Source organism: Tamandua tetradactyla, chromosome 6 (assembly GCF_023851605.1).
Source record: "Tamandua tetradactyla isolate mTamTet1 chromosome 6, mTamTet1.pri, whole genome shotgun sequence".
NCBI classification, from domain to species: Eukaryota; Metazoa; Chordata; class Mammalia; order Pilosa; family Myrmecophagidae; genus Tamandua; species Tamandua tetradactyla.
Window position 1 is genome coordinate 166,861,436 of NC_135332.1, and position 11,638 is coordinate 166,873,073.

Sequence of the window (11,638 nt, forward strand, 5' to 3'; positions counted from 1 at the left end):
AATTTAACTCGCCACATATTTTGTAAACATACTTAGAAATGTCATTCTTCTAAGATAAACCACTTCATAGATTCATTATTATTCTCACTTACTGAACACAGAGGACCCTGCAGGAAGTGTGGCATGTCAATTCATGAGTAACTGTGGGAGCTTAGGCAAGTCACTTTGCTTTTCTGGAACACAGTTTCCCCATCTGAAAAATGTGTGTGTGGGGCGGGGGTGTTTCTGGATTGGGGATTTTAGCAAGTGGTGAACATCAAAATCACCTGCTACTATTTACTGGATGTGCATATGTTTCAGCAGCATACCTATCAATCACTCGTCTACTTACTCTCAGTTCTATATTTTTGCCCTTCTTTCATTTACTTTGGGGTTGATTGAAGCAGGCAACATTTCCTAGCATTGCTTGCCAGCTGGCTTCTGGTTGGGTTTGGCCAGTGGGAAAGACTAGCAGGAGACTGGTGGGTAAGAGGAAGGGAAAAGTTACTTTAGCAGCCTCAAACCCCAGCCTAGGACAATATCTCTGAATGTGGCTGGGTTCCTTCCATGGTCCCAGGTGCAAATGGACAGCCTCAGTCCGTTTGGTCCCAGTTCTTTCACAGGAAAACCCCCAGCAAAGTTTCAGCTGCCTGGACAGTCCTAGCATCTAAGTGCTGCAGATAGTTACTCCTCCTATTCCTCCCCACAGTCTTAGAGGCAGGAGAAACTTCCCACTATGGCTAATCACGGTGTGCCTCACTGCCCCATTGGTTTTTTTTCAGATAATATATTAGTAAATGTCTTCAATTTGGAACATTTAGGTGGCTTCTGTTGTTGTTGTTTTTGACTGGCCCCTGACAAATAAACTTTCTCTAGAGATTTTTATTGAGGAGGTATGCAATGAGGTCCTCTAAGACCCAGTGAATAAATGAACCCTATGAGCACTCGCTGCTCTAAGTTATTAGTTATATGCATAGTCTCTTCTAGGTCTAAAACACATGATAATGAGCTGAGGGAAAACAAGCAATAATTGAATGAAACTTGATCATTTATTGAGCTTTCAATGCACTGGACAGTTTGGGAGATACAGAAAACTTAGGTCAAATATAAGAGAAATAAATGTCATTATAGGTACCAATAAAGCTGTTTTCCTTTGAAAGAAATTGTTGGTATCCAACCATTATTATATTAGTCAGGGTTCTCTAGAGAAGCAGAACCAACAGGAGATATCCATAAATATGAGATTTATAAAGGTGTGTCATGTGACTGTGGGAATGCAAGAGTCCAAAATCCACAGGGCAGGCTGTGAAGCTGGTGACTCCAAGGAAGGGTCTCAGTGAACTCCACAGGAGAGGAGTTCTCTCTCCGCAGAGAAAATTCTACTTCCTTAAGAGTCTTCAAGTGAATAGATAAAAATTCAGCTAATTGAATTATCTCCTTTTCGAGATATGTGGCCCTAATTGATTGTAGATGGAGTCTGCCATAGCTGCAATCAACTGACTGATGATTTAATAAACCTGCCTTCCTGTTTATCAACCAGCCATGAAATATCCTTGCAGCAACGGTTAGGCCAGTACCTGCCTGACCAGACAACTGGACACCATCACCTGGCCAAGTTGACAGCAAAACCAAACCATCACAATCACTGACAGGTAGATTATCCACCTACACTGTTTTCAATTCATAACCCTGAGCTAGTTCATTTCATCACCTGAGCTTGGTCACCTGCCCATGTCCTGGCTGTAAGGAGGCCTGGGAAACATGGCATCTAACATGATCAGCTTCTATAGTTAGGTAAGTCGTTTATCTTCCACTCAGACAATTAAGAATTCCTCCTGATAGGAAAGAGATCCCGATGCTAGAACATTCCTCAGCCATGCTGAGGGTCTACCATTAGGTCTACTGTGTATGATCGAGGGAGACTTTTTGGGTTATAAAAATAGAAAGAAATCATTCCCTCCCTCTAGTCACCTCTTTACTCCCAGAAAAAAAAAAATCCTAAGGAATCAGGCTTGACTTTAGTCTATTAATTATTTACAGGTTTTCTTCCCATTTAGGATGGCTAACAAAACCTAGTTTTCCCATAACCCCATAGGGGTTTCCTGGGATACAGGACTTTAAGAGTTAGATAGAACTGGGATACTCATGGGAAGACTGGGGCAAGGTGACGATCTTATTTCCTCTTTCCCGTCTCAGCTGTGGTTTCTAAAATCATCCCTGAAAGATTCCCACTACAAAACTGATAAATGCCACTGATTAACTTTACCAGGCAAGCGGAGCTAGGCTCTGGCCATATCATCAGACACCATTTCTGACGTAGCCCCTGCACGTTTCAAAGTTCTAATTTACTGCATCGAAGGCAGTGTTTTTAGTGTAGTTTGTTTTTCTCATGTCTTCAAATTTTAAATTATTTTTATCCATAATTCAGTGTTTTAATTCACGTTCTTAATTACTAATCAGGCTAATGTGTTTTGGTATTTGAATAGAGATCTTCCAAATAAAAGTTCAGTTTCATTACTACACTACCTAGAATATTTATTAATATTTATTCCTTTAGAATAAATGCATTTTCTGAGCTGCTGGGAATAATCGGCCGCTGATAGGCCTATTATTAATATTAATAATACAGCTGAGGGCCTCCCTGAAACTTGACCTAGTTTGTCTTACCCAATAGCAAAGAGTCTCTCTAAGTGCAGCCTACATCCAATGACTGGTTAATGGAGACACACAAAAGCGTGCCCCCCCTTATTTCAACTAATGACAACTCTAAAGGACCACCCAAATCCCCAAGCTTCCCAAGGGACCAGCTGAGACCACAGTTACAACTGCTTCACAGTTCAACTTCTTTGCCTTATCCTGCTTTCTTCACTCGACCACAGGTGATGAGTCCAAAAGCACTCCCTAAGAAAATTTCTGCATGTAATTCTCCATCTTGTAGTGTTCCCCCAAGACCTCTATTAAAGACATTTTCCTATTTTATCTGCAGACTTTATATATACAGAGGTAAATGGTGGATAAGAAGTTTAGGGGGAAATTTAAAGATTATTAACATTTTATTCCACTGACTTCCAAGATAATCATAAGTAGATACAGCAAGGCCATTACAGATGCAAAAATCTACTATAAATCATGCTTTCACAGATTTGTATATTAGTAATAATACAGAACAAAAACATGATACAAGTCCAGCACCAGAGTTATAAATTATTGCACTTTAAAAGGGTGAGCACTGTCCTGCTTTGCCCAACACAGTCCCTGTTAATACCTGTCATCTGAAAATAATTATTAATAGTTTCCCCTTGTCACTCTCAAAAGGATCTCAATTTGGACAATAAATTAATCCTCACTTAGTAGTAAGGAAATTTTCTCATTTTACAAATGAATAAATTAAACCATTGTAAGGTACAGGTACATAAATATAGAAAACAATTACAACATCTTGCTAAAGAACACTGCCTTCCTCTCTATGAACATCAGCAAAAGAAGACAGGTAGAATATTTAAAGATTGAAGAATTACTGATGTATCTTGAGTCAGGGTTGGTGTTTTAGTTTCCTGGTTGCTAAACCAAATACCATACAGTAGGTTGGCTTAATAAGAAATTTATCGGCTCATGGTTTGGAAGCTAGGAGAAGTCCAAAGTGAAAGTGTCAGCAAAATGATGCATTTTCCTCAAAAACTGTGATATTCTGAGGCTGGCTGCCAGTGACTCTTGGAAGTTGGCTTTTCTGTCACATGGCAGTGCACAAGGCGATGTCTTCTTTTTCCTCTGGCTTCCACTGGCTTTCAGCCTCTGACTTCTCATGGCTTCTCTTCTGTGTCCAATTTCCTTTGATTATAAGGGCTTCAGGCATCTTGGGTTAAGGCCCACCCTCATTCAGTCTGGGCAATGTTTTACCAAAAACATCTTCAAAGGTCCTATTTATAAATGAGTTTATACCTACAAGACGAGGGGTTGGAACCTGAACATGTCTGTGGTGGGGGACATGATTCAAGCTCCAACAGTTAGAGTCGCCTGGATATCACTAATATTGCCTTATCTTTAACTCATGATTTTAACCATTTCTTCTCTAGCAAGAAATCTATCAATTGCCTATAATTTTAATAATAGCACTGGCCTGGCAGGCTTTGTTTCAACAGCAGCTTTACCACTTGAAAACTATGAATGTGCCATCAGTATTCTATAGTGGGCCACTGGTCTAAGAAGTAATGAAACACACTGATTCTCTTGACTTTATAATGACTACGTCCTTTATGAAGCCAGACATCGAAATCAAGGAGAGGAAAATTCTATATCAATGAAAACAACATCAACAAAAAAAATCGCTGCTCTTACAAAGTGAATAAAGGGTGAGTGCAATATTTGAAATCAGATAAATAAAAATATGGCAGTTATAAAATTAAAATTCAACCTAACTCTAATATCCCAAAGAGTTTGATTTGACAAATTATAATAAAAATCTTCCAGAGTGGGCCACAGTGGCTTAGTTGGCAGAGTTCTTGCCTGTCATGCCAGAGATCCAGGTTCAATTCCCAGTGCCTGCCCATGCAAAAAAAAAAAAACTTCCATTCACTCAGCACTTACAAGCTTTAAAAGAAAAAGCAAAAGAAGTAAACAATGATACTTTGTGCATTAACTAAGTCTCCTTCCAGCTTGACTGCTTGCTTATTTCTTAAAAGACATAAAAATATATTGAGCACAAGATTCTGACTGGCCAAACAACTGACCTGGGAAAAAGAGAAGTATGTGTTGGGGGAGGTAAATCAGGCTACTAAGATGTCTTCAGTCACCACTTAGTTTTCTGCCAGATGCCAACAAGATACCAGTGATGGTTGAGGCTTATGTTTCCCACTTTAGAGAATCAGAACACAAGTGGATAGATGGATTCCATAAGGAAAGGAAGTAGATGATGAAAGAGGCCAGGCTGATCAGGAGTTAGCCAAGTGCCTCTGGTTGGTGGGTAGTTTTGAAATGCAAGAGAGAGACTCCAGTAAAATAAAGGGAGAAGGAAGCTGGACATGTGCAGAATTCGCAGTATCATTTACTCAGGGAAATAAATCAGACCCATTGGTATCTGACGATTGGGAAGGATAAAATCTCTGAGATTCAACTAGAGCTAACTCCATTCTTGCCCCAGCATCCAATACTGTGATCACAAAAAGGACACCATACCCTTTTCCCCAAAAATAGAAACCAGGTTGACACTAGGCAGCATAGGGCAGCATAAGCAACACCTCAAGGTAAGAAAAGATCTGACTTAGTAACAATGGACAAGAGAGAAAAGCCCCGGGAGGAAGGAGCTCCTGGCATTTCAGAGAACATTGAACTGGAGGAGAAAGGCTTTGAAAAATCTGACCTGGAATTCTAATGTCTCTACTTGTACTTTCCACTAAATAGCAGTGTAGGAATTTGAAGCATCGGAGAGACCAAGGAACCAGGCACAAAATGGTTTGCTCCTTAGGAACTGGAGAGTGGGCGATGATGGTGCAGTGGCAGAGCTCCCCTTGGGGAACTGGAGAACATGTTAGTAAGGACTGCTATCCAGTGAGGCAGGTCTGACCATTCACGTCCACTTGAGAAAAGGATGATTTCTCTGAACCTATCCTCATCCAGAAGGGCCTGACACACTGAGCAGAAGGAAAAATTTAAATGTTTGCCACAGAACCATATCTAAAAATCCCAGAAGAATCACAATTTTTTTCCTAAATGTGTTTTAATTTTATTTTAGACAGATGGCACAACCCTATAGAAAGAATATTCGACTTAGGGTTAGGAAACTTAGGTATGAGTCTAATCCCACCATTATTTTTGTTGGGCCTTGAGATAAGTTCTATGAAACTGTATTTTTATTTAATTTTTATTAATAAAATCTATCAACATTCAACATGTACATTCTTCACATATGAACATTCCATACTTGGTGTGCAATCAATGGTTCATAATATCATCCCAAAGTTGCATATTCATCACCATGATCATTTCTCAGAACACTTACGTCATTCCAGAAAAAGAAATAAAAATAACAAAGAACAAACTCATACATACCATACCCCTTACCCCTTCCTCTCACTGACCATTAGTATTTCCCTCTATCCAATTTATTTTAAAATTTGTTCCCCTTATTATTTATTTATTTTTAATCCATGTGTTTTACTCATCTGTCCACACCATAGATAAAAGGAGCAACAGACATAAGGTTTTCATAATCACAGCCACATTATGAAAGCTATACAATCATCTTCAAGAAACATGGCTACTGGAACACAACTCTACAGTTCCAGGCACTTCCCTTTTGCCTAACACACCTTAAACTTAAAAGGGGATATCTATATAATGTGTAAGAATAACTTCCAAGATAGCTTCTCACTCTTTGTGAAATCTGTCAGCTATTGACACTTTATTTTGTCTCATTTCTCTCTTCCCCCTTTTGGTCGAGAAGGTTTTCTCAGTCCCTTGATGCTGAGTCCCAGCTCGTTCTAGCATATCTGTCCCATGTTGCCAGGGAGGTCCACACCCCTGGGAGTCATGTCCCACGTAGAGAGGGGGAGGGAAGTGAGTTTGTTTGCCATGTTGGCTGAGAAAGAAGCCACATCTGAGCAACAAAAGAGGTTGAGACTGTATTTTTGACATGTTATTTGGGAAAAATAATCAATATAATGCAATGCTAACATTTTTTTGACCATTTACTATGTGCTAGGCACTGTTCATCTCATTTAATTCTATGGAGTGAGTGACACTGTCCTCAGTTGATATATTTGGAAACTGAGGCACAGAATTCAGTAATCTTCCCAAAGTCACATACATAGATTTGCCATGATTGACCTAGACGTATCTGATTTCCAAGGTGCAAACAGCAAACAGATGTGAAAGAGTATCCAACCACAATTCAAATGTCAGATGTTATCATTAATATGAATAATTCTAATAAATAAAAATATTATCTTCCAAATTAGTACAGAAGAATAAAATGTCTAACATTTATGAATATAGTAAGTAAGGCTTTGGGCTTGATACATTATATATGTTATTTTCAATCATCACAACCTGTCTGATTCTTCACCACATCTTACTAATAACAAATGCATTGATATTATGGAGTGGTAAAGAAAGAAACGCTAGGTGTTGTATCCATTTTGGCAATGGCAAAGTAACACAAGGAAATGATTCAAAGAACTCGGCATTTCCCATCTGTTCTTTACAAGGTCAATATGATGTATTAAAATCCACTATTGAATGGAAACAAACCAATCCAGTCATCATGCTTGAGAAATGGTGCTATAACACAAAAGCGTTATCATGCCCTAGGAAAAGATATTTTATTTAAATATCTTAGATTGATCAACCTCCATTTCTAAAGCCTGCACAGATTCTTCTTTGGATAGTCTTAAAATGTTTTGCTACATTTGACCCATATCATAGCAAGTTTTGCATTTCAAAAGATGAGACCAAGAGCTATGCTACCATTTTTCATAAACCAACAGAGATGTATTCTAACATGTTTGTACATCAAAATAATACACACCCACACATATAGGGAATTATTGTGATAATGTATACATATGCATTATACATGTATGTATATTGTGTCTGTGTGTGTAGACAGAGCAAGAGACAGAGAGAGGGGAAGAAAGATAATATATGAAATAAATGAGGCAACCGTTAACAGAGCTGTGATTCTGGAGATAAGGGAAACACACAAGGTAAGCTCCACATTTACCCTGAGTTTTTTACTAGAACATGAATTAGGGAATTAGGGTCCAAACAGAAAACTAGACTTAAAAAAAGAAACTGAAAGCTTGAGGCTGCAGAGAGGACTGGAATTTGTGGGGCAGGGAGATAGAGACCCTTGACCATTAGGATGGATGAGGGTGTGTGTATACAAGGCAACACCCAACAAGGACTGACAGACACTGACTGCTCAGGGAAGGGATAGTGAACAGAATTGAAATCCACAAAAATACACAATGCTGGAACATACTGGAGTCCAACAGCCATCGTTAGGGAAAGTTTTCTGAATACCCCAGGCATTTAGTTGAGAGTCCTGAGATTACACTTTAGATTGAGGGCTGCTTTGGCAATATGGAAAGTGCTACAGTAGATTTACCCTATTAAAGCCTAAAAGCAAGTCTTAATGGGAAAAAACAATCTTCCAATAAATTAAATGCATGACAAAATAAAGCACAAAATTTCAAAAGGGAGACAAGAAAATTCAGACCCTAGAGAAATTATTTAGACAAAATACAGAGGTATAGCTAAAAAAATATTCAATAAATCAAGACAAAAACGGGCAAAGATCAAAAAGGTAAAAAGGACAGATGGGAAAGTGAAAACGATTAGTGACACGGTAGATATAAACACTACTATATTGAAAATCACATGAAATGTAAAAAATAATAAATATTTCAATTAAAATATAAAGATTGTAAGACTAAATGCTGGTTGAAACAAATATAAGTACACAGAAAGATTAAAAGTAAGATAGTGAAAAATGCTGTATCTTGAAAAATACTGATAATATCAAAACTAGAATGGAATGATTACATTAATATTGGACAAAATAAATGTCAAGATGAGACATATTACCAGAGATAAAGATGACCATTTTAGAATGATAAAAGGATTTAATCATCAAGAAGACAAAATCCTACATGTGAATGCTGTAAAAAAGAGAACTTTAAAGTCCATAAAACAAAAACTGATAGAACTGAAAGGAGAAATACACAATCCCCAATTATAGTTGGAGAGTTCAACACTTCTGTCAGAGTAATTGGCAGATTATGTAGGCAAAATAATCATAACATACAAAGGATTGAAACAACAAAATTAACTGGACATTAATAGAAAAATATATCCAACAAATTATTTTCAACTGCCTATGAAACATTCACCAAGATAGTCCACGTGCTAGGATATAAAATAAGTCTTGATAAATTTCAAAGGACTAAAATCATAAGAATGTGTTTTCTGACCATACTGAAAGTGATTAGAAATCAGTAATAAACTGATACCTGAACAATCCAGAAATATTTAAAAATTAAACAAAAGTTTTCCAAGAAATCCATGGGTTAAAGAAAAAAAATTATGAGGGGAATTGGAAAATATTTTGAACTTAATAAAAACGTGCAACTTATTAAAAATTGTGAAATATCATTAAAACCGTCACAGAGAAATTGATAACTTTAATGTTTATATTATACAAGTAAAATGATTTAAAAGTGATGATCTAAGACTCCATTTTAAGAAATTAGGAAAAGAAGGAAAAAATTAAACCCAAACAAGAATAAGAAACAATAAAGATAAGTGTGAAAATCAATCAAAAAGAAAATGAACAAGGCAACAGAACAAAAGTTGGTAATCTGTAAAGATAAATAAAATCATAAACCTCTAGATAAACTGATGAAAGATGAAAAGAGAAGGCACACATTAATAATTACAGGAATAAAATGGGGATATTTCTACATATCCTAAAGGCATTGAAAAGATAAGAGAATATTATGAAGAAAGCTATGTCAATAAATTTGACAGCTTAGATCAAAAGGACAAATTCCTTGTCAAGTTTAAAATACCCAACCACAAGCAGAAATATAATTCTGAATATCTAATTAAAAACAATTTATTTTTAATTAAATAAATTTCCCACAAAGAATACATCCAGTCCAAAGTTATTCACTGGTGAATTAAAGCAAACTTTTACAGAAATAATCATAACAACAAAATAACCACAATAATAATATTAAACAAACTATGTCAAATTTTATGAAGTTAGCACAAACCACGATGTCAAAATTAAGCAAGGTAATGACAAGAGAAGAAAATTACAAACCAACATCTCTATAAACACAGCTACAAAATCCTTAGCATAATACTACTAAATAAAATCCAACATCTTGGGCGATGCGATGGTGGCTCAGAGGCAGAGTTCTCGCCTGCCGTGCCAGAGATCAGTGCCTGCTTGCTTTAAAAAAAAAAAAAAAAAATCCAACAGTATACACAAAAAGTATAATACAACATGACCAAGTGAGATGTGTTCTTGTAACACAAGGTTTGGTTAACATTTTAAAATCAGTCAATGTAATACAGGAGAAAAATTATCATCTCAATTGGTGTAGAAAAAGTAATTTTTTACAAGGACAAAAAGGAAATTTTTTTCAGTTTGATAAAAGATATCAAAATAATGTCTACAAAAAGTAAATACGTTATTATATCATACTTAGTATTATATCATACTTAGAGGTAAAAGACATAATGCATTTCCCTAAGATCTGTAGCATGGGAAAAATTTCTATTCTCACTATTTACACTCTATAGTCTCCTGGTGTGCCCAGCCAGAAAGCTAAGGTGAGAAATAGAAAGAGACATAGATTGGAATGAAAGAAGTAGAAACAACTTTACTTGTGACATGCAGAACATCCTAAGGAGTCTTAAAAGAAATCTACCAAAGGTAACAAGTCAATTTAGTAACGTCCCACAATACAAAGTCAACTTACACAAATCTATTGCATTTCTATCCACTGGTAACCAACAATTGGGAAATGAAATTTAAAAATACAATTGACATTAGTACCAAATTACACCAAGTACTTAGGAATACATTTAACCGAATTTGTGCAAGTCCTGAAAACTATAAAACATAGTTCATAAAAATAAATAAATAAATGGGAAAATATAACATTCCTATGAGTTAGAAAGCTTGATATTGTTATGATGTCAATTCTCCTCAGACTATTCTATAGATTCAATTTAATCCCAATGGATGCCACAGCAGGTTTCTTTCAGCAGAAATGAAGCAAACTCATACTAGAAGCTAAATATAAATGCAAAGGATCTAGAATAGCCTGTAATAATTGTTTAAAAAAGATAAAAATTGGAGGGCTTACTCTACCTGATCTCAGTACTTATTGTAAAATTATAATAATCAAATCAGTATGGTATCAGTAAAAGCACAGACAAACAGATAGGTGGAAAAGAACAAAGCATTCAAAATGAATCCACACTTATTCAGTCAACTAACTTTCCACAAAAGTGCAAAAGGTGGAAAAGAACAAAGCATTCAAAATGAATCCACACTTATTCAGTCAACTAGCTTTCCACAAAAGTGCAAAAGCATAAGGATAAGAAATCCTTCTCAACAATAAATGATGCTGGTACAACTGGATAGTCATTTTGACACAAATGAACCTTCCATCCCATCCTCATACCACATATACAACTAATTCAAAATGGATCATAAGACTAAATGTAACTGTGCAAAATAGAAAGCGTCTAAGAAAAAGTCAGAAGAGATAACTCTACAACCCTGAGGTAAAAGTAAAATATTTCATATAGAGGACCCAGGAAAAACATTAATCATAAATGATAACATATATATATATATATATATACACACATACACACACACACACGTGGAGAGAGAGCTAGAGTCCTTCAACAAAATTTTTAAGTTTGTTTATAAAAAATATCACTAATAAAATGAATAAGCAAGCCAAGCTAGGAGAAAATATGAGGAATATACATATCTAACACAGGATTTGTATCCAGACTATATAAAAAGCTTCTAAAATTAAATAAGAAAAAGAAAAACAACCCCATAAAAATGGGCAAAAGACTTAACAGATACTTCATAAATAAAGATGAATGATCAGAAAGCACATGAAAAACT